We start from the raw sequence: 24,028 nt of genomic DNA, 5'->3' as shown, positions 1-24,028 counted from the left end.
ATAATGGTTGAATATGGGAATTATAAAATAAATTGCAGTCTAGAGTAAGAAATATTATTGGATATTTCTAGCTCTTTATCCAGACTTCAGAATTGTCTATAACTATATAGTAACAGACAATGTTTCAAACATTTTAGATCGGGAAAAAAATAATTTTTTGTTATTTTGTCCTCAAATGTAGTCATGCTATTAAAATCAGCGTGTTTGCAGGATTCCAAATAATGCATTTGTTGTCTGGGAGACTGTAAATGTTCTTTATTGCTCAGTGTGCAATACAACACTCAGAGTTTGCATCCTGTCAGGGACTTTTCTCCATGTTCTCACCTATGATTTTTCCAATTCACTTCTGTAATTCTGTCCCAAATGTCTTATCTTCACTGAATATAAATATCTCTAATGGATACACACCCACCCACACACATATGTATGTATACATGTGCACACAAATAAAATACTAGGATCTCTCAGGGAGACATGAAGAAAATAACAGAGCAATTAACTGAAAGAGAAAACAAAATTGAAATAAATTAGCCCATCATAACTCAATCTTAACTGTTATCTTTGTGTTCTTTTTAGGCTACTGTTATGATACTGGAAATCCACCTGACTGGTACTAAGTAATTAAACCTATCAAATAATACTGAAAATCTGACTAATTCGGTTATTAAGACAGGATTATCAGAGCAGCACTTTTTCTTCTCTCCTCCTTGACTAACTGTAAAAGTCTCTTTGAATTATCCTGAAATAGCCCATCCAGATTCTTTGATAAAACCAAATGAAATGCTGCAATGTTGGAGCAGTTTTAATACACTTAGGATAACACAGGACAATTGCTGAAGTTGCACCAGTACTGTGCGAATATTTATAAAATAAAGACAGTAACATTCAGTTTCTACTTCACAACTCAAAGTGCAGAATTAAGATTTTTAATTTCTAACAGATTTGCTTGTATTGATTAATCGTAATTGGTTGTATTGCTTAATTTATGGTTATCTTAAGTTACATCAGAGTAATAAAGAAATGCTGAGACAAGCATATTTTAAAGAAAATCAAATAAATATCAGGAGATTTTCTGAAACTTCATAGAGAGCTTGAAATGTGGAGTGCTAGTGTTTGCAAGTTTTTATTTGGTTGAAGATTTTATGTCAAAGTGAATTACCTACACTGCTACTTCAAAACAAAGTGCCAGATAACAAAAAATTCTGTAATTATTACCTTTAAATTATTAAATACCTACTATCAGTTTTGAAACATTTTTCCATAGTGCTTTTCCCCTCATAATTTTTAAGAACTTCCCATCTAGGTGACATGTAGTTGAACTATGATAATCACACACAAAAGGGAAAAAATTACCATACTGATGAAATTGTAGCTTGCAAACTCCCAGCCTCCTTCAGGGTATACTTTTTTGGCATATTTACATATTTTCATATGATATCCTTTGATAGGGACTAAGAATTTCTGTATTGTGTCTTAAGGTCTGCCACCACTCACATGAATCTGATGAAATCAAGCCTAATGGTTTTTGTTCCTTCTGTAAAATGGATCTTTTGATAATTTTCTTGCAACTTTGCTAGGAGAGCAAGTTCATATCTCCAATAAGCATTTTGATGTAGACAATTAGACTCAAGATGAAAGCCACAGTTAAAATTCATACGGGGAGTTTATTGTGAGATATATACAAAATTAAATGAGTTCATTTTAGCTTGAAGAAAATTCTTTGCCACAAGAGACACAATTGTAAAGGGCACTATCAGATAATTTAATAAATCTGAATCCCAAAGATGTCTCTGTCACAGCAGGCACCTGCACATGAAATCTTTACAAAGAGCTTTTAGTGGTAGTTCCACACTCTCATACAAGTTTGGATAATTTTTGCCCTTCACTTCTAAACTAATTTCTGAAAAACAAGTAATTGCAGTTTAGCAGGCATCACACTGGATGTATAGTCTGTAATGAAACAGCATGAAAATATTGCTCTTTGGATTCAAAACTTTAAGAGGTTCTAGGGAAAACGTTAGTTTTAGTTATTTATTTAGAGGGAAAATGTTTGTTTGGGCTTTACTAAAATATAGAAAGTGAATAAAAGCACGTGTTACCACATAATGCACTTGGAAAGGTTTTCTTCACAACTAAGCTGAAAGTCAAAATGCCAAAATATAGTCTTTTTTTCCTGTCACAGTACAATAAAACTTAATATTTAACAACAGAAAAGAAAAACTTACAGGTAAAGTAATCTTTTAGAAAATTTCTGCTATGACAGAGCTTCACATGACCTTTCACATTACTTCCTGAGTTCATCTCCTAGAAGAAATAGAAACAAGACACACATGAAAAGAGTTGAAATGATAAAAGAGCATCTATTTAATTGCCTTTAAATAGATGACATGAGGTTTGGCAAAATTTTTTAAGCTGTGTCCTCCAAACAGCATAACCTAAAGTAAAAACTCCAGATTTGAAAGGTAATCTTAAATAATTTTTATAAAATCCTGTACCAGATACTGATATCCATTAATCTTTCTGTAGACTTTCAGATTGATTTGAGATTACTCCTTGACCTCCCTGAGCACAGGAAAACTGCACATGATTCTCCCTCTATCAATCACAGTAGCACAAAAAGTCTTTGCACAGCCAGCTAACCCTTACGGCATTGGCAGGACAACATTCAAAAGTAAACAAAGCTTACTAAAACAAAAAATAGCCAATACACTGATTAGTTTCCCAGTAAAGTTTTTATACATATCTGTTCACAAAACAAAGAGTGAAATACATAAAACACTTAACTGAAATAGTTATGTCATAAGAACAGCAAACACAAGCTCTCTCCTGCAAGGGCCAGCTAAAGAATGGAGCTGCACAGGTACCTCAGTATTAGCAGCAGCAAACTGCCTGCTGGAGGGGAGTGAATCCCACAGCTGCTGTTGGGGGGTTTGCAGCCTGCTGGAGATTCAGATCACGACACTGCAAAAAGCTGCTGCATACTATGACCCTCTGCTGCTCTTCCATAGGAGCACTGGAGATGATGCCAGAGGCAAGGAAGAAAGCATTGAGCACAGATTATGTAGCCAATTATGAGGGGGGGGGGGGTCAAGTGCATGGAGACCCCAGGCAGTTTTCTCCTCAATCCTTTCAGAAAGGCAGAAGGGTGAAAAAGGGAGTAACAGATCCCATAAGAATTTGTTGTGTAGCTGGTATGAGCTATGGGGTTTTAGATTTTTAATGATCACAGGATGTTCTACAAGGACAGAGAATGGTTTAGCAGAGATGCTGTCCGTATAAGTGGAAAAAACCATTTTGCCAACAGACTGGCCAATCCAGTAATGAGAATTCAAACTAGGAATAACAGGAGTAGGAGAACATGACCAACAATCAAGAGATGAAGTAAAGGACCAGGTAGGCAAGCAAAGAGTATGGAGCAATGTCAACAGGGGGAAATTTGTAAGCAAAAAACCAGGGCTGTAAGGGTTCCACCAAAACTGTGTACATGTACATAGGGAAATGCCTACCAGGCAGAATTATGCTAAAAGTACTCAATCTTTCCTAGAAAAACAGCATGCTTTTGTGCCTTTTCAAATAGCCTGTTTGCTAATGCACACAGCAAAGCAAACAGGACAAGTTAAGAGGTCTGCATGCAGTTGGAGAATTTCAAATTCTCTGGGATCACAGACATGCGTAGATGCATAATGTGAACAGTAAAAGTTTCTACTGGTGCTGTGCAGCATAAGGAAGGCTATGGAAAATGGTCTCCCTGTCACAAGATATGAATCTAAAGATATCTCCTGATGGAGACCTGTCACAAAAGATATGAAGAAGGCCAATACATTGAATGCCCTCTTCATCTCACTCTTCATGGATAAAACCTTCCCTCACCTATCCTAGGTCCCTGAAAACCATATGAAAGCCTGGAGCAAGGCAGATTTCTTTTCAGTGAAGGAAGGTCAGGTTAGGAAGCATTTAAATAAACTGGATACACACACAGATCCATTGGCTGTAATGAGATGCACCACACACATTGAGGGTTGGCTGATGTCATTTTGAGAGCATTCAATCACTGAAAGATCAAAAAGGATAACAGAGATCAAGGTAAGGGGAAGAAACTCTGAGGACTGGAAGAGAATAAATATCATCTCTACTTGCAAGAAATTCAGTCCCAGCCTCACCTCGACTCCTAGGAAAGGAATGGAGAAAATAAACCTGAAAGCCATTGCCAAACAGAGGAGGGATAAGAATGCATTTGGGCATGGTAAGCATGAATACATGGAGGAGAAATTGTGCCTGACCAACCTGATAGCCTTTCACAATGAGCATGCTGACCCAGTGGACAAGCACAGAACACTGAACATTGTTTATCTTGACTTTAATAATGTTTCCGTCACAGCCTTGCATTGTCTCCTCCCTGACAAACTGATGAAACACAAAATAGATGAATGGAGAATAAGACAAATGGAAAACTGTACTGCCGGTCAAAAAATGTTGTGGATCAGCAGCCAGCCATCGAAGGCACACACCAGGTGTCAATACAAAAGCCAATACTGCTCAGCAACTCATCAATAACTTCCAAGTTGAGACAGAATGCACACATTGTACAAAACTAAGAGAAGCTGATACATCAAAGGGTTTTCCTGCCATTCAGAAAAACCTTGACAGGCTGAGAAATGGGCCAACAGTAACCTCATGATGTTCAATGCAGAGAAAAGTGAAGTGCTGCACTTGGCAGGAATAATCCCAAGAATGTTGTCAGAACAGGACCACAGGGACAACAAGCTGGCCATGAGCCAGCAGTGTGCCCTCACAGCAACCCACACTGCTTGAGGAAGAGCATCACCAGCACGCTGAGAGAGGCCATCCCTCCTCTCTGCTCAGCTCTGGAGAGACACCCTGAATGATGTAGTGGGCCCAAGAGTTGCTGCAACAAGGCCAGCTAAAGTTTGTGGAGGTAAGTAAAGGATTGGAGCACTTTTTGCATGGAGAGAGGTGAGGACCTCGAGAAGAGAAGGCTCAGTGGGATCTGTCCTATACTTATAAATACCTGGTCAGTGGAAGAATAAGGAAGGCAGAACATTTTTGGTGGTATCAAGTGAAAGGACAAGACACAACAGACACAAATTAAACACAAGAGATTCCATTTTAACATAATGATTTCATTTTTTTTCTATGAGGGTGGCCAACTAATGGCACGGCTTGCCCAGGATACATCTCCATCCTTGCAGATGCATCCTTGCATCCTGTGCCCCTGCTCTGATCAAAGAGCAAACCAGTCTCCAGAGGTCCCTTCCAACTGCAACAATTCCATGATTCTATGTTTTATTTAACTGGTCTATTAAAATAAATAGAAAAAAATTAATCACTCATGAAATCTCTTCTCCACAACACATGGGAAAAACGTACAATCAACTTTATTGTGCTTTAGCTAGTGTAAAAGGCTTTAAAAGGTTACAGCTAAAAGCTAGAAACATATAGTAACCCTGACCCTATTAAATGTCAATATGTCTTTCGGACTCCTGGATATTAATGGCAAGATTTTAAAACCACACATTAAAAGCAACAGGAGAAATTCAGATATTCTGATCCAATTAATTGTCTCACTCTCTGGAGATATTCAAAACCCAGCTGGACATGTTCCTATGTAACCTGCTCTAGCTGACCCTGCCTTGGCAGAGGAGCTGGACCAGATGATCCAGAGGTCACTTTCAACCCTAACAATTCTGTGATTCTGTCATTGTGAAAGGTAAAAATTTTCCTCAATAATTCCTGCTGCTAATGCTCCTAGTTTCCCATGACAAAGCAGAAGATAAATAAACACAGAACTTCAGGCAGGTATTCACATCTGCTATTAAAATAGATTAATAACAAATACATCAAATGTATTTCCTTTTATAATGGAAAAATATACTTAAAAACCAAACAAACATTGCTCTGACCACTCAAAAAAGTCAGATAACATGCACTAAAAATGTGAGTCACCTGCATGGTGCTCAGTGGAATGGAATTTCATGGCATTTTATACTAAATGAAAACACCAACACTTATGTAAGCATTCATGGGTTTATGACAGCATCTCCCAAAAAATTGTTCCACTCACGTGGAGACATCAACCTGTGGAATAGGTTTTGTAAGTCATGAAGAACAGAAGCACAATTAGACTATAGAAAATCCAAAGAAATATTTGTAACTAGCATATTACTTAGAGGAAAAAACATCATTTAGCAATTGAAATCACACATCTTCAAGGAAGCTGATAAAGCTTTTATTTTTCCATAAGCTTTTCCTTTCTGTAAGTTTGAATTTGAGTTGCTGAGAAGGTATGACAAATTATATTTTAAATTTTCTAATTACCTGTTTCCTTAGAGAAAAAGTAAACAGTCTATTTTATTTGTTGCCAGGCAGAACAAAGAACACATGTTCAACAGAAATGCAATGCATTTCTGCACACAGCTATTCATACAAAGGCACCTGTAGATAGTTGCATGGACATATTTTGTGTTCATGTTGCTATGGAAACAAACTTCTGTCTAATCAAACATGATTACAAAGACATTCTAGCTCTTAAACAGGGTGAGAGTCTTGTCTTCTTTATTTTTTAATTTGAAAAAAGCTGGTTTATAAAGTTGTAAAAGAGCTGCCAGTAGTCAAGAGCATGTGAAGCTAACAAAATTATAACATCTTAAATTTTTAAATTTAAGATTTTTAATTTCATAGTGTTTGTGTACTTAAATGTAACTTCAGAGACTTGCCCAAAAAGGCAGTAGATTAGGGTATAAAGTAAGGACACTATGGATTTTGCATTAAACAGAAGATGAGGCAGATAAGCCCGGCATTTTCTTTGATTTCTTGGAAACAAAATTTATAGGAAACTTTCACTATGGAACTGCTCATATCAAACAGCATATCCATTAAAAAGGGGGTGAATCAAAGAACTGTGTTATATAGATCCTCGTTCCTGTTTTCCTGTTTTTTCACAAACATTAAACAATCTCTATTCAATACCTGTATCTGTTTTATTTATCTTGGTCCATCTGCTCTGCAAATGTTCATGCAAAGCAGTTTCCCATGGCAACACTAAATATCACATAGTCTCAGTCTTCTGTCAAAGCCCTTCTAACTGATCCACTCCTGAATTTCAAACAGCATATTTTTTCTGCTGTATTTAAGTAAATAATAAATGCAGTATTTATTCAAGAAAAAAAAAAATCCACATCAATGAAATAAATACCCTGAATAAGCCCCTCTCTTCAGGCATATATGTTTTATTGTTTTTATAACTTCATTTTTCAAGAGAATTTCATTTAAATCATCTAAGGTGAGGTGGGAGATATATGTTATTTAAAAACCCTGTCAATCTGACAGTAGTTTTTACTTGATTAAAATTTCAAAATCATTATGTTGCATGTAGCAAAACAAATAGTGCATAAGTTTTAAAGAATAAGCAAATAATATGTTGAAAAGTAACTTTTGGAATGAAAAGACCACAATGACTGTTTACTATGGGACAACTTCTGATAGACACCATCACCTACAAATTATTACTAGTCAGCCCCTCTAATTTTTATATCCTCATATTTATAATGATCAAAGAAATGTACATAAGAGGAACATTTCTCAATACATTTTCATTCCAGATAAACTAATAACACTGATTTCATGAAAGTAACTCCTTATTACATGAAATTCTATCTTGAGAATCCCTTCTCCCTAAATTAAGACATAGTGGAAACACACATTTTTAAGTGAAGTTGTGAAAAACTCTCCTAAAGTAAGCATTAAAAAATCCCAACCTCTTCAGTAAATACCACCCTGAGCACACTGATTCTGTGTGAAATTGCAACAGAAGCGTTGTTCAAGATGTACATTAAAGAAGAAATGTTTGCACTTAGAAAAACCAGCCTACAAATCTCAAAGCTTGATATCTTCTAGTTTAGATTTGTCTGACCAAAACCAAAATCAGCTAGGAACAAGCCTGTAGAGATCTGGAAGATAATCAAACATTCCAGGTCACTCCTACACCACCATACTTTAGTTTATGGTAGTTTATATCCTATAGCTACCTTAAGAACTAGTATAATTTAGCAATCTCAGATACATAATAAACAGGATTAAATTCCCACAATTTCCATCAGCATCCCCTCCTGACCTGGTTATGGCTGGGATAAAGTCAATAGTGTTTTTAGTAGCTGGCACAGCGCTGTGCTGTGGATTCAACACAAGAATAATGTTTATAACATGCTCCTGTTTTGGCTGCTGCTCAGCAGTGCTTATCCCAAATCGAGGACTTTTCACCATCTCGTGCTCTGCCAGTGAGGAGGTGCACATGAAGCCATGAGGGAGCACAGCTGGGACAGCTGATCCCAGCTGAACAAAGGGATATTCCATACCACAGAATGGCACACCCAACATATAAACAGGGGGAAACTGGCTGGAAGGGGCTGATCACTACATTCAGAAGGGCCAGGCATCCATGAGCAGAGGGTGAGAAGCTGTATTTGCATTACTTGTTTCTCCTGGGTTTTATTCACAAAATCCTCTCCCTCCTTTTCATTACTAATATTACGATTATAATTAGTATTACTATATTTTATTTTACTTTGATTATTAAACCCACAAACTCTTAATCCATAAACCTTTTTTTTTTTCTGATTCTCCTCCCCACCAGAGAGTAGAGGCAGGGAGTGGGTGAGTTGATACTCAGTTGCCAGCTGGGATTAAACCACCCTACTTTTTCCTATAATTTTCTTGGGTTGTTCTTTGGTTTTCCCAGGCACACTCATCTGCTCACCTTGGAATTTGGCCCAAACACAGTTTGAAGATTAGTCTCAATTTTTGGTCTCTATGGTGAAATTCTGTACAATGATTCTGCCAGTTTTAGTTAGAAAGGCCTCTTTACATCTTTTAGACATAAATGACACGATGGACTAATGAAGCAAAATATGGCATTTCTACAGAGGACAGGGCAGATATACAATAAGAGGACAACTCAACTGGTCTGTTTTGTACACAGCAAGTCACTTCACTTTATGAATATATGTAAGCATTGCTAGAGAGATAAATCCAAAATACAAATATAAGAGCCCTCTACCTGAAAATAAGAGCACACAAATATGTCTTTAGAAAACTACCTGTGTGCTCACCTGCTACCTTTTCTGTGGTTTACTACCCATCAGCCAAAGTACAAAGCCTACAGTTATCTGTGGACAGAACTTCTAATTATTTGTGAGGAACAATAGATGCATTTTATCATTGCACTCTAAAAACTTCTATTCTGCATTTTTAATAGGCCATTAAAATAAACCTGTGAATTTGTGAGTGGCATGTTTATTATTCTAATGCATTTTATTTTTCAAGCAAAGACAGCTAGTAGCAGTGATTCCATCAGTCATTAGGGTCATCCTAAAAACTGCTAATGCAACCTTAATTGTATGAGCCTAACCATGAATGTGTTTTTATTTATTGTTATTCTTTACTGTATATGAAGTGTTTCTCTTAAATATGTAGGTTGATTTTCTTGGTTTGTAAGAAAATCAAAGTCAAAAATATTTCAGCCAAAATTACAGTGAAAGCTATAAAAATAATGTTACTTTAAGTGTGCATTAAACCACATGTGACTTTGTGTTTACCAGTCCATTGGAGGACTTGATTTTGACCAATTTTAAAATACTACAGTAAAAACATCAGTGATGAAATGAACATAATAGTAAATTTCTTCACATGCTACTGCCTGTGATACATGTGAGATGAACTGGCTACAAGCACAGCATGTTTTGAAAAATATTTTTCAAATACGCTACTTCAAAAGTTATGATTTAATCTAAAAATAAAATATAAATTCTTACAGGACTAACATCCTGCTTTTTCTGAAAATCTGAAAGGCTATAAAGATTTTAAGTTATTACAATCTATTCTGCAAATGGCTAAGCATCCAGGACCGTGTTCATTTATGCTTTGTCCTTTTAAGCTTTCAGGGTGCTGTGTAGCCATAGTAACTATGCTTTTTCTCTGCAAAATCCATTAGCTGGTTTCAATCTGGGATTCAATACTACCATAATCAAAGCCAAAGATTTTTTTAAAATTGTGATTAAGAAAAAGATTGTTAGTGACAAGCATTTCTTTTAAAAGCAATTTCTGCATATCTATGCTTTATACATAACAGCAAAAGAAATCAAAAGGTTAATAGCACATCAAAAGATAAATTCAAAAACAATTTTAAAACTAGGTTGCCATCAGGAATTACACACTACTACCTCAAACTGTATCTCTGAGCAAAACCAGCTCTCATTTGCATTAAGTCAGTCAGTGCTGCTGGTTGGCCATCAGTGAAACAGCACAGCAGACCAGCTTTCAGCCTTGCCATCTCCCTGCCTTTCTGACACCAGACTAGGGTGCAAGTATATTAGAAAGGAAGACCAGCACTTGCACTGTGATTTGGAAAAGACCACACAAAAGATAAAAATAACCTTTCTTCCTACACTATCTGTTGTGTGACAATACAGACAGACTACAAATAATCAATCGAATCTCTACTGGAAAAGGATTTTGTCAACAAGAAATGGAAAATCTTGGAATCTTATCCATACTGACAATTTTGAAACATGGCAGATAATTCAGAAGACTAGGATAATCTCTATCCTCCATCCTATTTGGGTGTTGTTTTTAGTCACAACAGCACTAAACAACTTCAAATGCTATCCCTGTCCTGACACTGGTTACAGATAAACTAAACCAAATAACATTGCCACTGTTTGTTTGAATCCTAATTACAAGAAGGTACACCTGGTAACTAGGAGGTGGCACATTTTTGCAAGCAATTGGTATGTACTCCAGAGCTGGAATCTGAAAGTGTAGGAATATATTCCACTAACCATTAATTTTAAAATTAATTCCTTGAGTCTTTGTACTGGATACCATATTCCTTAACTGAAAATTTTCATTGCCTCCTCAGCTATTTAACTGTTAGTTCAATCTCTGTTGATTTTTCAAATTCTATTTGCTTCTTTCTTATATTAGAATTAAACATGATTCAAAGATAAAATAACTGCCATGGCAAGAAGAGTGCATATTTGGGCTGGGGGAAGGGGAGGACATCCCCTAATAAGAGAAAATTATCCATACTGAGATTTTATTTCTGCATTCTAGCTCTTTATCCTGCCATAGCCCTTCTTGTAACAAGCAACAAGAAAGAATGGAAAGGCTGTGGTTGTATAGGGCAAAGAAAGCCTGCAGGATTATTTTTAGGAGACCATAGAAATTGCAAAATGAACTCATACTTGCATTCAATAGAATAATAAAAAAAAATCCAAAACTTCATGAGTTACCTGAATCTAAACCTCCTCTTTCTCTATAAAACACAACTTGTAAGGCCCTGACTTCACTGAAGTTAACAGCAAAACTGCCACAACCTTCAGCAGGGCAAGGATTTCACCCTATGTATATTTAATGACAAGGATGACAAAAGAGAGGATTAAAGGTCTTGCTCTCTCTGTCACCACAGCAGAGCACTAAGTCATGTCATCACAGCTCCTACACCTGGCTTGTCCAATGATTCTGTGATCATCAGCTTGGCCCTGGTCTAAATCAGAATGACAGCACATTTTAGAAGTCACAGTGTAAAGCACACCAACAGTTTCTGGAAGTTCAGCTCTCCAAGAAAGATGCACAAAATGCTTCTTTCCAAGTACTCTTGGTTCTGCCTTTCAAACAAGAACTGACAGAACCTTTACTTCAAAACACTGTGAGCATATTGAGGAAGGCAGGGATGTTCTTAACAGAACATTTTGACAAGACACCCTTTGTCATTAGCGGTGACTGCATAATTTCATCCAATCAGCTATAGAACAAAGTACTTCTGTACATATTGATAGAATACTCTAAGAACCAAAATCTTAGTAGAAAATATACAGGTCCTTTCCTTTTTTCACCCAGTCTTCCTGATGCAAAAAACTCGTAACAGGACGCAGTATGGATGGTAAAAATCACAGGAAATCAAATCCAGCCCTTAATAGTATTCAGAAAAATAGATTTTTAAAAAACCAAAAACCAACAAAAAAAAAAAAAAAAAAAAAAACCAAAAACAAAAAAAAAAAACAAACAAACAAAAAAAAAAACAAAACTCCAACTATAACAAATCAGAAAGACAGGAGATTTTATAGACTTTAAAGAGGTGTAGGTGCTCCCAACAGGCTTGCAAGTGTTGCAGAATTCAGTAAGAGCTTTTGCAAGTAACATAGCTTAGAATGCCTTGAAAAACACCAATAGTTTTCTGTTCCCACAGGCTTTAAATCAAAATATTGCACAGCATTGCCTATGTCCATGCCTGTTTAGGTAACTTGAATATTCACCTAGTTATACCACAATTTTTTTTGTCAAAATTCAAATGCTCTTTTTTCCTTCTTTTTATCATCAAACTAAGAGAGACGCCAAAATTTTAGGATGCATATTTTCATAACTTTGGTTTTTCCCGGATTTAACTCTAAGGTGTTAATGCCTTTAAAGACCTACAAATAATCCACAAGTTTTCAATTTTGAGGGAATACAAGCTAAACCTATCTTTAAAACATGAAGTACCAATTAAAATAAACTTGGAAGAGAACTAATTGTCTTAAGTTTTATTTTGCTTGGAATTACAAAACAAAAGAACTTCACACTAAAAAATGCCCATACAACACCTTTGTCTGAGAAGGCTCTCTAAGGATGTTTTCTATGTCCAAGGATATTACTTCTTTCAGATAAACGTCCCTGCTGGCTCTCCATTCCAGTATTCTGCAGTTGCTATAGTTACCATTTCCAATGACCATACTGTGTGTGGTGACCTCACACCCAATAAATCCCCAAAGGCTCAAAGTTTGCAAAATATTTCAAGATGTCTGCAGAAATTTTGCCACGAATTTTCACTGAAGGACTGGAGGTGCCAAGGCACATTCAAACAAATGTCTCTTTTGAAGACTGGATGTTTACTTGCTGAACTGCAAACTCTCAGCCACAATGACACTATAGGAAGAGAATGAAGGTATCGGAGCAGGAATCACAGCACACATCACCAAATACATCCTAAGAATTTCAACATGCAATTTTCACTACGATGCAGTTTTAAATAAAGAAGGTGACCCAAGTGGAATCACGTTTCCTCTTCTCAAATTCCAAAAATGACAAAAAACAATCCTCAAAAATTCCTAAACCACAAGTTAGTAAGCACGACCCAAATTACAGCATTTACACATTGATCTCTCATAGATGCCTTCATCACAGCTATCATGAGCACAAAAGACACAACCAGAAATCTTTCTCCTGAGCTTGACAGATGGCAACAACAAATCACTGTGATGACAATTTTTAAGTCAGGTGTCATAACCATAACAGATAAGTCCTTTAACTTCAGCCTCATAATTTAAAAAAGTAGATATATTGGATTTCTGGATGAGGTTTCAGAGCATAGCTCTTAAGGAATAGGGAATATAAAGAATTCTGCTTGGAGGAATTCTGGACTGTGTTTGAAATCTTTAATGCAATACAGATTATTATTGACTGATACATAAAATTCAGGCACACATTACATCTCTTAAAGAAGCAGAATTTCTAGAAATGAATCTACATTTACTGAATGCAGTGTTGGATACTTGGACCCTGCTAGAAGTTTCCAAAGAAACTCTTCTCCCTACTTTTCCTGCATTTGAAAAGCATACACATGATTACAGAAACTGTTCTACGTTCCAAATATGTGATTGTCACAAGAAATATAAGGTAAAGACTGAACAACTTGAAATATTATCTTTCAATAAATTAGAATGAACTACATCCCATACAGTTTGTTTTATTCTGTTAGATCAGATGCCATACATGCCACTCAACTTTTGTATTTCCTACACCCCAAATGAAAAGAGAACAGGACGAGATGACAACAACCCATCTGGATTACAAAAAAAATTATGTGAACAGGGAAAGGGACCTAATGGAATTATGAAAACATCATATCCATCCACTTATTAGCATACATAAAAACTGTAAATCAGAATTTTTTGTCACAGAGCATCCCTAGCCCAACAGTTAACACAAAGGATCAAATGTGAGAGAAGGTTATTTTTATATTCATCCTGTGATCTTTCACATGCAAAGCAGCATCACCCTGTTCCTTAGCTCTCAAAATGGCACTCATACATGAACATACTTGAAGATTCTGCATTGGTTTTAACCTTAGACTAACAATGACTAAAAGCCATCTGTGACAGCCCAGCACCTTGCCATAGATGCATTTATTCCCCTGTTTGGTATCTTTGGCATCTTTCTCACTTTCATGCTGCCAAACTTTTTACGTTACTCTTCTGATGACACTAACCCTGCTGATCTCAGGTTTCTCCATGCAGACAGAGCAACCAGAATGGTTCTTGTCTTTCCATCCTGGCCTGGCATGAAAACAAGAGGACACTGGAAAAGCAGTGGATTATCTAAAGCCAGATGAAGTAGATGTTAATGCTTCCCATGAGCCTCAGAAAAAAGGAAAACAGATTTCTCTACTTGTTGATTGGCTTTTTAGGTGAATCATGTTAACACATTATTGCTTTCTGCAAAATATAATGGTGTCTATGCACAGACTACCGCATTCCCATGTGTATTTAAAAATCCTTGCTCACACCAACAAGTTTTCCATCTAAAATCAAGAGCAATCAACAATGACAACTGTCCCCGGTGTTGAACTCCAAGCATTGTGGATCAGAAGCACAAAGAGCAGCTGTAAGCCAGTTATCAGACACACCCCAGGAGTCAATATGAGAGCCAATATTGTTCAATACCTCCATCAATAACTCGCAAGGTGAGACAGAGTGCACCTCTAGCAAGTTACAGACTGTGCAAAACCAGTAGTCAATACACCACAGGGTTGTGCTGCTATTAAGAGGAACCTTGACAGGCTGAGAAAAGAGCAAAAGACATGGAATGCAACTAAGAGGAAGCAAACTCCTGTTCCTGTGGAGGAACACCAGCCACCAGTATGGGCTGGGGGCCAAATTGCAGGGAAGCAGCTTTGCCAAGTGGGACCTGACAGTCCTGGTAGACAAGCTGACCATGAGCCAGCAGTGAGCCCTGACATCAAAGATGGCTCAGAGCAACTTGACCTTCCAGGAGGTGAAAAGGAGTGCTTCTTTCCCTCTTTTCAGTACTAGTGAGAAACATTGGAGAGCTGACTCCAGCCTCAAGCTCCCCAGCACAAGAGAGCACAGTGAAGGAAGCTCAGTGAAGGGCAACAAAGATGATTAAGGGAAAGAGAGAGAGAGAAAGGCATTCAGCATGGTGAAGAGAAAACTCAGGGATGGGAAGCATTAAAGAAATTTGAAGATTGCCACTTGGCCAATGGTAACCAGTCACAGGACAGAGGGAGATGGACACAAACTGAAATACAGGAAGGTGCAGTTATCAGGGAAGACTTTCTTATTGCCAGACTGGGCAAACATCAGAAAACATCACCAAGGGCGATTGCAGAGTCTTCACCCTTGCACAAGCTCAAAAAATTACTCAATACAGCCCTGTGCAGCCTACAGGGAGGCTGTGCTGGACAGTTGCCAGAAGTCCCTACCAACCTCAACTATTCTGTGATTCTCTTAAGAATGAACATGTCTGCTTTTAAAATAGGGAACCCAGGTGAGGCTTCTTACCTACACTGAGAATTGAAGTGTCAACACAGTAGTTTGTTATGGCCCACTGTTCTTGCATAGAGTCAACTTCATGAGGAACCGAACCACTATATTCTCATTATGTCTGTCTGTTGATTTGAAAGTAATTATTCTCATATTCATCAGGAACATCAGTGGTCAATTATTTTGAAAAAAATCCTAAAATACACAAATAAACTAAGAAAAAGTATTTATAGGAATGAGCATTCTGTGATTTTTTTTTCCAATTGCCTTACACTATAATTTTTTCATAATGTGAACACTTGGATTTTATTGTGTAGATTTTTCAAAGTACTGTCTGTTTTTCAAGTCCTCATAGAATTTGCCATTCATAAATCTCAATCCCTGCCATCCTCACTTACTATACAAAACAGGCATTGCATATCACTCAAAATACAAAAAAAAATTCTCAAAGTTTGAAATTCTCTATGAAGCGAGCTGTAGCTCTCATTTTGCATTTTCTACCTATTGGACGACTGTTTTACAATTTAAATGTTATGTCAACTCATCCATAACCTCTTTTATGTTCTATTTCAATTGAAGAGAATATTAATCTATCATTAAAATTAATATTTAATTGAAGACAACTCAGTTCTCTCAGTTCATGAATTTGAGAATTCATAGTTCCTAGTTGTCAAGTGATATTCAGCAAGCTGTCATGAGGAAGAAGTACTACACATACCTTCCTGTCCCCAAATGCTGGTGGCTATCAGAGACCTTAATTCCTAACACAGCAATAGGGAGCCATTCTACCTCTCCCTGAAATACTTTTGTCCATCTCTGAATCCAGCTAGAATTTTTCTCAATTAAAACCATTACAAGTTTTTGGGGTTTTTTTCTGAGTTCATTTAAACCTAGGTGCCTTCCAAGCTGACTTAACAGGAGGCTGCTCAAATGATCCTTTTTCTCAAATCAACGAAAGAAGTAAAAGCAGAAAGAAATAAATAGGAGGATTTTTAAGGTATTACCGAGTTGGAACTGTTTATGAATAGACATCTGCAGAAACCAAAAGAAAGGATAATGGTGAAGGACACATAACCAGTGACAGGGTGCCTAAAATTCACTAGGTCACAGAGAATCTGTGACTTGTTTCCTCATGACAAGAAAATGCACTGAGGATGACTTAGAAGACAGAGAGGTGTCATAACACAGCCTTTAGCTTCTCCACTATGATTTCTGCCAAGAGGAAATAAGATCTGCTATCCCTGATGGTGCCACCTGGAAGCAGCATTTAGGTGACTGCCTCTCCTAGTGTGCCTCTGCTAAATTGACAGTCTTACTTAACAAGCTAATGGAAGTATATCTGTGTGGGAGCCCAGGGTGTACCCCTGGCCTCCTTGGGGGTCTCAAAACCCCCCTGGCGAGGGTCTCAAAGACCTCTGAGTGAGACCCTGGTGTCACAGGTGCTGAGTTCTGACCCCTGGGGGAAACTGTCAGCATAAAGAGAATGGAAATAAGCTACCAAAATTAGTGAAGTGTAAATTAGACCTTCAGAACGTAGATAAATAGGGTTTTTTGGAATGTTTATGATAAGGGACACGTGGCCAAGATGGAGAATTTGGGGGGTGGACACCTTTTCCTCCTTCTTCTCCCTGTCATCCATGTTGGGTGACACGTTGGCACTCTTGGATTGGATGGGGTCAGGGCTGGACCATTTAATAAAATTGTATTGTATTGGGAAAATTTTGTAAACATGTAATACATAGTACTAACTATATAAGATGAGCCCTGCCTTCACCAGGCAGATTCCACCATGGATGCCAGGCTGAGCAGACCACTGCTGGCCAGGCAAAGTCTCCCAGAGATAAGAAATAATAAACAGTCCTTGGGAAAAGAGAAAACCATCTCCAGCAATCTCTCTTCTGCTCCTTCAGAGAAAACCAGGGTTTGAACCACTTCATGTCCCTCTGGGGTGATCTCGGGGAAAAGGAGAAACCCCAGACTGGGACATACCTGCAGTTCCTACATATTTCAGATGCAATATAATGAAAATATTGTCCTAAAATTGGAGAAAAACATTTAAGTTCACACCTCAAGCAATCCAAATTCTGGACACTCAAGGCACTGTCTGACCAGTACCAGCCTCACTCACTTAACATTTTCAGTCCACAATTCTGTATACTATAGTCACAAAATCTCCACTGCATAACTTTTCTCTGCTGAGATGATGCATTATTATGCCTTTACATTCATTAAACCAAACCACAATACTATAATTGCTCTAGAAAAATTGTGCAATGTACCTGTTTCAAGACAAGGTGTATACTTTAAATTCCTAAAGTGAATGGCCAGTGTTAAGAAAAATTGTAATAAAAAACTGCCACAGGACCAAAAGCATTTTTAGCTGAAACTTTTCTTTTTACATTTCTCAGGAAAAAAACAAAACCAAAAATAAACCAAGCAAACCAAACACAGCTCCATTTTACTTCTGCACAAGCAAGATATACTTTCTCAGAACTTTTCCCAGTAAATAAGTAAATACTCAAGGAATACCAGCACTTCGACCACTGCTACATGGAGCTATTCTACACTTCATAAATTCAAGATGCAATTTGGCCACTGAAAACATGAAAACACAATCATCAGTTTGTTTCTAAATTTTTTCCAGTAGCTGACTTTTGAAGACCAAGAGAGCTTCACTAGAATTGAAAAAGGGTGTTAAGGGGAAAGAAAGAAAAAGGAAGGAAAAAAAAAAAAAAAAAAAAAAAAAAAAAAAGGGGGGGGGAGTAAAGGAAAGCTCTGTAATTTAAATAAATGGCTTTACCAGAATCCAAAATCCATTCAGTGGATTTACCCACACTACTACTTTAGTTATTAATTGAAGTCACCAATTACAGTAAAATCTGATAAATTGATGCAGCACCTTTTTCTGGAAAATAAGTTTCCATGAAAAATGAAATCTTGGAATAAGGAAATTGGTTCTGACAAGAGTCTGGTTTGTAATAAACCCCAGGCAGCTCTTTTTCAATCTTCTGGAATCTTTCTAACCATCTTGAAAAACTGAACTCAGAGAAGCCAGACTGCTCCTCAAAAACCCATCTTACTGCCTGTTTTAAGCCTTTCTAGCAGCTGAGAGAGTCTCTGGCTACCTGCTGCACCCAGCCTACCAAAGCCATTCCCCAGGCAAAAATGGGGAGCTGCTTGCTGCCAAGGAACAGTCACCTCTTCATCACCATGATTTCTACCAAAAAACATTTCTTAGCATCTCAAGGATGGCAGCCCTCTTCTAGAATGCTCTAGCTATGTCTCTTTCAGCAAAACCAGATACAGAGCAGGTAATAAACTGCAAACAAATTGCACAGAGCAAACATCACACATCTATGCAGATTCTTAAGTGATTAGGTAGATGACATCTCTAGAGATGTGTAAATTTGGAATTGAGGCAAATTTTTTATGAGAAACATGTATTTCTGTAGAATTCCTTCTCATTATCAAAACAGCATTTGTTCTCTGCTGCTGATGCATGTTTTTCCAATACACTCTGCTTCACTGAAGCACTACATGCTGGCTAAAATGCACTTAAGGATCCCATTTTTTTGTCATTAATTACTTCAGGCATCAAGTTCTGCAACTCAAAGCTCATAATCTCAAATCTCAATCACTGTACTGCACTTAAGTAAATATCCCCAAGATACATCATCAAGCATATTTTCCACGTCATTTGTAGAGGTTGAAAATTGTCCTTCTATTACAGTTCACTTGAAATGGAACTGAATTGAGAAAGAAAATTATCATCATCTTCCAGATCCCTGCTGAGATGCAAAACCTCACAGAAAAAAAAAAATTAGATCCTTAAGAGAAGGAAAACAAAACCAACAACCAAACCCAGCAAATGAAAAAGAACCCCTACCTACTAACATAGTTAGCACTAAAGCAAAGCTACCCAGAATGCCAATCAGTCTATGTACAGTCTGTGCACAAAAAGATGCTGCTGCCCTCCAAGACAGAGTCCAGTCAACAGGCAGAGAGCAAGCATGGCAGGGAATCATGCCCTTATGGATGTAGTTTTCATGGCTACATCTTGCCTAACATCATAGACCTTGTCAAATTAAGAAAATACCTGTAATTCTCAGAGCTGCCATCAGGTGTCTTTTAGTTAACCCTGAACACTTTTGCACTTTTGCTCACAGTAACCAACTATTTTGTTTGGAATTCTGAAGTCTCTCTCCAACTGTTGGGAGGAATATCCTTATTTTACCCAAAGTCTTTTCTTGTCATCAAGAAAATGTATGACAACATGTAACTATTAAACTGCTTTGAATATGGCAGAATTTAATACAGCCATAACTGTTGTTCTGATGGGCCCTTCCCAAAAGACCCAGTAAGTCACCTGTCCCACTACTGCCAATAGTCCCTCACAAAAATCACTGTAGAATCAGGAAAGGGAAACCTAAAGATGTAAACCAGGGAAAAAAGTAATAAATGCATTCAGCTTTGAAAGTCCCAGGTGGCCTTCTGGCATCAATTCCTACTGCTCTGCTTTCTACTGATTCAGTGATGTTTATATATATATATATATATATATATATATATATATATATATATATATGTACATACACACATAATTGAAAACCACTCATAGGCAAGATTCATAGGTGGATTATGGGTATTATACCCTAAGGTAAATGATGTTTGTAAGACTGTAAATTTTGTCTCTACTGCTCTGTACCTAGCAGAATATTACTGAGTGCCAGGTTTCAGGCCACAGCTTAAGGCTACCAGTGAGTGGTCTAGCTTAAAGACAGCTCCAAGGCTGGAAAACAGGCTGGAAAAAATAACATAACAACTTCACTCCAAAAGTGAAGTAGAATTGCCTGCCCCATGGGATAGATATACTTGTGCAAAACCAAAGTTTTCTAGTTGTAAAAGCCTCTAGCTCCTGACCTGCCTAGGTTTATCAGAATCCTCTCACAGCATTTAATGAACATAACCGTAGTGCAAAACCAAAACCCAAGTCTTTTCTATCAAAGACAAGGAAAAAATCTATGCACAAACCTCTTCCCTAAGGAAAGAAAAGGCAATAACTAAACCACAGACAGATGCTAGTCACCAGGCAGACTAACATCCACAACTACTAGAGTGAGGTGTTCACAGAATACAACACACCGTTCAACTGCCAACAAAGCTGGAATAGCAAGAACAGATCTTGAGATCTGGGGAGTCAAAAATGGATGGTGAATGATCAACTAACCTATTGAAAAACCAAATGGAAGAAATAGCAAGTCTGAGTAACTTTGAATCTAATTACTGTTTCTAGCTGTTTTCACTACAAATCACTTTATACTCAAAGAACAACTAATGACAATTTCATAACACATGAGAATAAGTCAATAAGAAACAAGACAAAGCCAAGGACATACATTGATATAAGACAATACTTGTTTTCCTCTTTTAATCTAGACAACAGACTGACTGACCTGCCACAACAAAACCAAAAACTCTCATATATGACCTGTTGTACCTTGAGAAATCCCCAAAGAAAAAAAATCAAATTTGATGCACATTAGTCCAGCAGGTAGCATGGATTTTATGGCAAGTCCAAGAGTTCCTTATGTCCTTCTCTTGCTTCTAAAGCTGTCGCTTTGTGGTGAATCAACTTCTTCACAGCACTATTTTTTTTAATTTTTATATTTCTATTCATTCAGTTCCATGTTTTAATTATCACAGAACCAAGAGCTCCAGTGTTGCAATTCTTGCTCCTTTGTGAGTTAAAAAATAAAGATAGTATCTATAATTGTTTTTTTCACTGCCTGGTTGATTAGATTCATAAACATACTGTATGGGGAGCCAAATTCTCACAGGACTAGTCTAATTAGGAAATCATCAGCTATGCTGATTACAGGCACTCTTCAAGAACTTTAAAATCAATAGTTCTCAAAGTAATCACAAATCTTGTGTGGTGTTTCAGGGAGAAGTTATGCTTTTTGGTTTCAATAGAGTATTACAATGTTCACAGAAGAGTAAAAGACACTTTTTTTTAAACTGCTTTCTAAAATAATGGTAGCCTATCACTTTACTCACATATTTACCATTGCACTTATCAACTAAAGAAAAAAAATAATTTTTATGCTAAGAAATATTCTCAGTTTTGTGATGTAGATTTTGACTTTAGATTTCAGAATAAAAGAAAGGCTATATGGTTATGTGGTTATATTATTTCGTAACAATCATGTCAAATTGGTAAGAGATCAACCTGCTGAGGGAGCTTGTTGCTTAGGTTATTAAAGTGCTGAGGGTTCTTTAAAGGTTTAAGGCAAAGGGCTCATTCAGAAAAAAAAAATCTGCTTTCTTGCAGTAAATGGAAAGTTCATGATCCAAAGTTCCTTTAGCCCTGACATTCAGGCTTCTACAAAGCACCTAGGCTAGGGGAGATCTAAGCTGTTTTTCAAATAGTGAAAAAATTTCCCTGAAGAGACATATAATTATGAAAAAATTCAAGTTTTGCCAATGAAAATTCTACTCTTCCACAAATGTTATTGTACCAGCATCCAAAATCATTGCATGTATGTGATCAGCCCAATGATTCATGGACAAATTATTACTATTGTCAGTCCACAATTTCCAATTTTTTTTAACAGTAGTATATTCACAAACAGAAGATCCTCTTTACATAGGATACACCTTTCAAAAGCTTTCTATTTCACAATTGCAGCTTGAACTGCAAACTGGGTGAATCCAGCACCAAACAACCAACACATCCAACAGGAGCCCCCAGAAGCCTGCAGTAATGGACAGACATATTATGTATCTTTGCTTCTCAGAGTTTCTCTTATTAATAAATGAAGCTAAAACTTAGTTTTTTTAGTCATCAGAAAAACAGAAAAGTTTCAGGAAGCAGCCCAAAGATGCAACCCAATCCTAAAGAAGAGAAATAATATGATTATAGAAAAAAATTATTATTCCCATATGATATATACAAAGAAACGTAGTGTGTTATTCAGGACATAACAATTATTAGAAATAACAGCCTGAGGTTAGTACAAAGAATAAATGGGATGCCAAGGAAAACTTTCATATTTTGATATTTATTAGGCTATTAAAAAACCTGGAAAAAAGTACATAGCTTAAAGAGCAAGGAATTTACAGAGTAACAAAGCAGACAAATATACAAGGTACTTTTACGTCATATTCATGAAAGTGCAAATTAAAGCTTAATAAGTTTATTTTCCACCTCTAATATCTATTATTCATTCCATCATTTTTTGCTGAAGTACATATTTGAAAAGAAAATAACCAAAATATTTCCTTATTCCATAAAATAATAAATCTGTATTTTGCTCCTCAGTATTCAAAGATGTATGAATAACATACATGCCCTGGGAAAATGCAGGAACACTTATTCTCAAATGCATACTGCTCTGGCAGAATTTCAGCATTTGAAACAGTCCAATAACAGTATGTGTTATCCTTTTGAAAATAAAATTACCTAATTATTATAAAAGTAACTGCAAAGATTTTAAATATAAAAAATAGAAGTTCCAACTTTAGTTTTAGCTCCAGAAATTTTTCTTCTGACTGTACAAGTTTCAGGTGCATAAAACAGATATTCCATAATAACAGCAGTACCAGAATATAACTGTAAAATGAAGAATTAGTTGTTCATCTTTCTAAGACCAGTTTAGCTTGTAAAAGTTTCACCATATATCCATGCACCTTTAACAAATTTTCCCACTCCATAACTATTTGTAAAGCCAAGACTTCAGTTTCACAACATTTTTGTAAAAATAAGCCTACCTTGTCACTGTTCCTCACAGAACTTACTGCTGCTTTCTTGCATTCTTTATTCCTAGCATTCTCTTAATCTGCTGGGAATAATATACTTTAGAGCTACGAAGTAAAAATTTGGCCATGCAATTACATGGAATAAAGATGCAAATACAGAAGTGTATTTAATATTACGCAGTCTACTGACAAAACACTGAAATTTCCCTTCCTCCCTCTGCCCCACCCAGCTCTTCTCACTCTAACTAGGGTACTTCCATCTATGGCTATGCCTACACTCGATTATGTTATTATAATCACTTAATAAATAAACCTCCTTGTTACCAAAACTACTGATAAAGTTAAGGACCACACAAAAGCCAAGTATTACTGTTTTCATTTATCATATAACCAAGACTCATAGATCCCATACATAAAGACAGTATTTCCCTGTCTTATTTTAAGGTTACTTTTCCCCCATGGAAGAAAGCAAAACAATTCTACCGTTCTATGAAAGATGAAAGGTTCTTAGCAAAATATCTTATTTGATTTTTTTTTGCTGTAACTACAAATACTATCACTTTAAACTGAGGCTAAACAACACAATCAATGAAAAGTACCGTGCTTCAAAAAAAGTCTTCTTTTCCATCACAAAAACTCTATATTAAACATCAGCA

General features: G+C 36.7%; 1 protein-coding gene across 3 annotated transcripts in view; it reads right to left on the bottom strand.

Annotated features, from left to right (window-relative positions):
- MARCHF1 (membrane associated ring-CH-type finger 1) overlaps positions 1-24,028 on the bottom strand; it is a 229,990-nt gene that overhangs the window by 152,590 nt on the left and 53,372 nt on the right. For all 3 annotated transcript variants that reach the window (XM_079306659.1, XM_079306663.1, XM_079306662.1), the window contains exon 2: positions 2,226-2,304. The gene's annotated coding sequence lies outside the window, so the exon portion shown is untranslated. The remainder of the gene's footprint in view (positions 1-2,225; positions 2,305-24,028) is intronic.

The sequence above is a fragment of the Erithacus rubecula genome (genome assembly GCF_903797595.1).
Source record: "Erithacus rubecula genome assembly, chromosome: 5".
Lineage (NCBI taxonomy): Eukaryota > Metazoa > Chordata > Aves > Passeriformes > Muscicapidae > Erithacus > Erithacus rubecula.
This window is presented reverse-complemented; position numbering and strand designations above follow the sequence as displayed.